Here is a 6,969-nt window from a genome sequence, read left to right as displayed (position 1 = left end):
ATGGGTGCAAAATAGCAATAGCATTTGTTAAGGGTTTATGATTTAGGTCAATTCAAATCATCTGTTGACATAAAAGATTGCCATGGTAGGATATATCGCTATTTTTAGGCCTCAAAATAAACAGTTCAGACCTATTACGTCATAGAGATTAGACAAATTTAACATTCAAACTGATCACGAGGTAACATTTCTGCTGTCTCTTAAAACAAACCCTTTTTTGCCTTAGTAGGAGGCCTGCTCAGACATATCACCAGCATTTGACCTGTGCTGACTCATTAGCATCTGCCATGAAGGTTCTTTCAGTTCCTTTTTTCTGAATTGCTCATCAGCATGAATTCTATTTTTTTCCTGAGTCATGCTTATTTGGGTAACCCACTGCAGATTTTTTAGTGTAAGCACATTTGATTTTGGTTTTTCTCCTCTATCGCAAGCTCCACCATGGGTCATGTCAACACCTGGGTCCCCGTAAACGGTGGTGTCCAACTTGCAGTACAAAAAAAGCTTCCCAAGACTTACAGGTTGTCATGAACCCTCCCCTCACTGTGTGCGGAAAATACGGTAACTCCTTGCAATTTCACAGAATATGGATGAAAGGGTTGAAAAAACGACTTTGAATAATGCATAAAGACAAAAGGGCGGGTGCTTGGGTTAAAACTTGTTTCTTTGCTGTACTGACTGATAATGTTTCCGCATGTAGCTAGAGCAGGGAACAGGTGGGGGAAAATCTCGAGAGGTGGAGGTATGACCTTGAAAGGAGTAAATTGAAGGTTAGCCACAATATGCTTGTGTGAATGCAAAGAACCCAAATGGAACAATGGAAAGTGGAAAAGAGGGAGTGGAAAAGAGGAGTGATGGGGATAGTTAGGATCCGGAATGAGTCTGTCAGAGGTTCAGCGCATATTAGATGTTTTGCAGATAATTTCAGATGCCAGACTGAGATATGGCCATGCACAGAGGAGGGATAGTGAAGATCTGGGTAGAAAGATGCTAAGGTTGGACCTGTCAGGCAGGAAGCCTCGAAGAAGGCTGAAGAGAAGATTTATGGATTTTGTGAAAGAGGACATATGTATAAGTTGGTCTGGGAGATGAGGATACAGAGAATAGGATTAGATGGAGGAAAGGTGGCGCCAAAGGAAAAATAAGTAGTTTAAACAAATATGTCACAGATCCACCACTTGATGCAAAACATTCCGCAGTATGGGGAAAAAAAGGTATTAAAAAAAACCTTTGGGATTTATTTTCACCATTTTCAATGTTTCCTTTTTCTTTATCATATCTACAAACAGCAAACAGATGGTAAGATTGGTTCAGATGGTAAAAAATATACTCTCTGATGTTATTTACAGACTCAAAAGTCCCCCAAGCACTTGGCAGCGGAGGTAAGGATAAACTCCCCCTTCAACAGATAGAATCCTTGAACAGAACCTGACTGGTGGTGGGCAACTGTCTGCCTTGACCAGTTGGAGTGAGAGGAGAGGAGGAAAGAAAGAGAGCAGAATATAACACACCCTATACAGGACTGTCTCAGAAAATTAGACTATTGTGATAAAGTTCTTTATCTTCTGTAATGCAATTAAAAAAACAAAAATTACTTTTTCATGATATTCTAATATTTTGAGATAGGATTTTTTGCTAACTATTTTGAGGTATTGAGATAATAAAAGGCTTGCAATATTTCAGTTGATTTGTAATGAATCCAGAATGTATGACATTTTTGTTTTTGTAATGGCATTACAGAAGATAAAGAACTTCATCACAATATTCTAATTTTCTGAGACAGTCCTGTACAATAATCTTATGCAATAATAAAGACCTAATCGAAATTATAACCGTAATGGATGGTTATTAATGACAGATCTGAACTCTGCACCGCGGAGGCAGAAATATAGACAGAGAAAAGGGATCGGAGGAGAGATGAGAAAGCACAAGACTAAAGAGGAAAGAGAAGGCACGGTATTAATTGGAATATATACATGACAAATGAAAGAGTGCAGATAGAGATGTTCATTGTAAGGAGACACATTTCGCTGTTCAAAGAAATTCATTGCTCTCCACAGCTAATGCCAGGTAGTTTGACATAAGTGCTGCAATGATAGAGCAATGATATAAAATAAAATACATGCCAACACAATAAAGGGCAGCAAGCAAAAGATACAGTAGAAATGTAAAGTCTGCAGGAATGTAAACAATGTATATAGGACCGCACTGGTTTTCAACAATGTGCCAAGATCAGCATTGGTTGACCAAATAAAACATTAAAAATGCAAATACTGTTCAAACTGAAATGGTAAATAGTCACGTCCAAGGGAGCCAATGAATACAGTCCAGCTGCACACTGTTAAGGAGTCTAGGATGGTAAATAGGCCTCAGAGAGGGGACAGTGGAGTCCTGGGGGTCTTCAACACTCGCTGCAGGTGTTTTCCATCCAAAGCAGTGGTGCTGTTGTACTACACTGTGATAAAGCCAGTCAAAATCTTCACACTAATACAGCTGTAGAAGTAACTGAGGATCTTGGGTAACAGGTCAAACTCAGAAAATACAGCCACTGTCGAGCCATCTGTGTGGTGCTGAATGAGCAGGTGAGGTCCGCGCTGTTGTCGACCCCTATATATTCAAAGCTGCTCATCCTTTCTACTTCCTGGATGAACAGTGAGCTTGAAATATTAATATTCCTGATCTAGGAAGCCACAATCCCATAATTTAATTAAAGTCATTAAACTCGTTGCCATTGTGCGACAGTGGTCAAACTCATCAAACAGACGTGAACTACATCAGAATATTCAAAGACTCCCTACACTTGTTTACCTGTAAGTTCACACACACTCTCTATTTGCACTTTTAATAAGCAAATGCTGAATTGCAATTTCCATTGCCACTGCATCTTTCCTTCACTGCCTTTTACTGTGCTGTTATGTACTTATTATTGTATGAACTTGTTATTATTAATGCAGCCTCAGGGGGGCGAAAGCCAGTTTATCTCTGAGCCAGTCCCAAGCCTGACTAAATGCAGAGGGTTGCGTCAGGAAAGGCATTCGGAGTAAAACCTGTGCCAAAACCAAATATACAAATCAAAACCTATGCATCTCATACTGGATCAGTCGAGGCCCAGGTTAGCAACAACTGCCATTGGTGCCGATAACCTGCAGGGCACCAGTGGAAATTGGGCAACTGTGGGTCAAAGAAGGAGAGGAGGGAGTTATGTCTGGAAGCAGAGAGAGAAGAGGAAAGGCAAGAATCTAGGATTGCGAACGGGGACTTTGAATATGGGGATGGTGACAGGGAAAACTAGAGAGTTGACATAGTGCAGAAAAGCAAGGGCACCATCAAACTTCATCTCCATTCTTCAGGCAGCTTCTCACTCTCTAAGATCCTGTTGAATAATCCAGCCAGAAACTCTAGCGCTGCCTCTCCTAGACACTTCTGCACCTCCACAAGTATATCATCAGGACCCACTGCCTTTCCACTCTTCATCCTCTTCTTATACCTTCCTCACTTCACTTTTACTAATCTGTGCTACTTTGTGCTCTACAATACAATACCTCTTCTACCCTTGCCTCTCTTTCATTTTCCACATTCATCAGCTCTTCAAAGTACTCTTTCCATCGTCCCATCACTCTTCTAGCATCTGTCAATACACCTCCCTCTCTATTCTTAATCACCCGGATCTGTTGTCCATCTTTTCCATCTTTATCTCTTTCGCCAACCTGTATAGATCATTCTCACCCTCCTTACCGTCCAACTGAGCACTCAGGCCATCATACGCCCTTTGTTTTGACATTGCTGCCTCTATCTTTATCTTACGTTGTATCTCCCTGTACTCCTGTCTGTTCTCTTCAGTCCTCTCAGTATCCCACTTCTTTGCTAACCGATTTCTCTCTATATACTCCTGCACTTCGTCATTCCACCACCAAGTCTCCTTATCTCCTTTCCTTCCAGATGATAACAAAATACTCTCCTACGTGTCTCCCTGATAACACTAGCTGTAGTTGACCAAACATCTGGAAGCTCTCCCTGACCACCCAGTCTTTCTCAACTCCTCCCTGAAAACCATCCAACACTCCTCCCTTTTCAGCTTCCACCATTTTGTCCTCTGCTCCGCCTTTGTCGTCTTGATCGTCCTTGTCACCAGTCATCTGCAAACCACCATCCTATGCTGTCTGGCTACACTCTCACTTACGACTACTTTGCAGTCACTGATCTCTTTACGGTTACCTCGTCTATACAAGATGATGTCTACCTGCGTGCTCCTCCTGCGTACCTCCGCTCTCATAAATTACCCTATGTTCCTTTCTTTTTTGGAAAAAAGTGTTCACTACAGCCATTTCCATCCTTTTTGCAAAATCTGCCACCATCTGTCCCTCTGCGTTCCAACCCTGTATACCAAATTAGCCCATCACCTCTTCGTCCCTGCTATTGTCTGCACCAACATGTCCATTGAAGTCTGCACCAATTACCACTCTCATCCCTGGGGATATTCTGCATCACTTCATCAAATTCATTCTAGAACTTCTCCTCCTCAAACTCACATCCCACCTGCAGGGCATAGACACCAAAAACATTGAGCATTATACCTTCAATTTCCAGTTTCAGACTCACAAGTCTATCTGACATTCTTTTCCCTTCCAGTGCGTTCCTAACATCAAGATAACTCCTATTCCATTTCTCTTCTTGTCAGCACCATGATAGTACAACTTAAAGCCTGCTCCTAAGCTTCTAGCCGTACTACCTTTCCACCTGGTCTCCTGGACACACAGTGTATCCACTTTCCTTCTCTGCATCATGTCGACCAACTCTCTACCTTTTCCTGTCATAGTCCCAATATTTGAAGTCCCAACTCTCAGTCCCAGATTCTTGTCTTTCCTCTTACCCTCTGCATTTATCCGGGCTTGAGACCGGCTCAGGGAGACACTGGCCCGCCCTGAGGCTGCATTAACTAACTGGCCAAACATGATATTTCAAAAATAGCTAGAGGATCATTTAATTCCTGAGTAGTCTTTTTCTTCGTTTTAATCTTCATAACGTACTACTTTTGTTCTATTAACATTTTTAGTCATAATATTTCTCAAAACTCAACAGAGCAACATTTAGCTGACCAGCATTTTTCACCAGGTTTCAAATAGGTAAAAGTTGTATTATAATCCAATCCTGAAAATCCAGACTGATTCACAATATCTGAAAAAGCTGTTCGAGTCAAAGCTAAAGGAGACTCAAAAACATAAAGCATATCATAGGGGTTTCATGTTAACAACACACTGTAATTGAAAGATAAAGTATTTCATAATGCAACAGGAAGAGATGTCATTGACTTTAATTCATTTTAATTTGACCCAAAATAGAAGTAGTGGCGTTTTTCATACATGGACCTTATGTCAAACTGTTAAGGGAGGGAACATTTATTCAGTCCAAAATTACAAGTTATTCAATATTTCATGTTATTGCAGGGAAACTATAATATGCGAAGACCTTTGACAGAAAGTGGTTGTTTATTTGTTGTTTTTTTTATTTTTTGACGGGCTTAGATTGTTATCATTACGGCAAAAACCAGTCGCTGTGTATTTAACTGAAGCACAAGAAGGATGCTGTAAGTGTGTGAGAACTGTAATCAGGGACAACAAAGCTAGAGTGAAGCTTCTGATTAACACCATGGAAACAATATGGCCTTGTCTAAAAGGTTAAAGGCTGTATGTTTATACTTTTCTAAAAAGTCTATCACTCAAGATATTTCTGAAGATATTACTGTTTGTTTACATTTCCCTGCACTGCTTGCATTTCCCTGCACGTTTACATCAGACTACAACAGTATTTTTATTACTTACTTATCAATACTTATCTGGATGCACGGCTGACGTCAAAGTAAAAAAATATTTGTACAGGGATACACATTTCCAGGCTTTACATTTAACAATAAACACTTTGAATCTTTACCGGAGCCAGATGGTAAATGGATTGACAAACATTTGCTCTGTATTTACAGTGACCACAATGTACTGACACAGATGGGATATAAAGTAGGACTATCAAATCGTAGTTTGTTTTTTTTTTCCAAAGATGCTGGCTAACTCACCAACAATAAAACATAACGGAATGTCAGTGGGTACACATACAGATTTATTTGTGAGGATGTTTTACATATATATAGCCCCAGCAATTTGGGACTCCATGTCTCACCTGAGGTTAGTTCGGCATGCAGATGGAGGAGCCGTGAATCAAACCGCCAACCTTTTGATTGAAGGGACGCCAGCTCTCCCAGCTGAGCCACTGCTGCCCTCCAAGGGTAACCTTAATATAAACATTATTGACGGCAGAATGGACATTCATCTCCAAAATGTATCCTTCTGCATTATTGTTGCAACAACAATCTAAGCCGGCATTTTGAAAAGTGAGTTAGTTAGCTAAAGGTCTTTGCGGTGTAACGACCTGCAAAATACTGAACCAACTGATTGATTACCAATAGGCCATCTGCCCATGTCAATATCACTGGGGAAAAAAAGTGATCACCTTCCATTTCAACCAATGTCATCCATCAAATCAAACAAGATGCTGGATACAAGGGAATGTAGCAGGAGAAAACACAGCGATCCCAAGGGTGGCTCTCTCTGTTTTAGGAATAATGTGTTTGCTGTGTTTGGATCTTCTGACAGATCTGGTTGTCACCTGGTATCTTAAAGCCATGACCGCATTGTCCGCCATTCCTGCAGACTTCGATTGGAGCAGTTTGCTTTGACAGAGGAGAGAAAAAAGATCCTTCATTAAACTGAGTTGGGAAAATATTGGTACATTTTCTCTATTCCCTCTCCATCCCCCCCAACAAAAAAAAATCTGACAGTCGTTCAATAAAGTGAAAGCTGTCAAGATGACAAGATGTAAAATGAAGATAACATTTAAAAAGAGTTATCTCAGACCAGCATTATGCGAAGGTTTTTGAATTATTTTTGATGCGGGAGTTATTTCTCAATTTTACTTTTGGGA

This window comes from Fistularia commersonii, chromosome 30 (assembly GCF_037954325.1).
Source record: "Fistularia commersonii isolate RoL2024-O1a breed Wild chromosome 30, RoL_Fcom_v1.0, whole genome shotgun sequence".
NCBI classification, from domain to species: Eukaryota; Metazoa; Chordata; class Actinopteri; order Syngnathiformes; family Fistulariidae; genus Fistularia; species Fistularia commersonii.
This window is presented reverse-complemented; position numbering follows the sequence as displayed.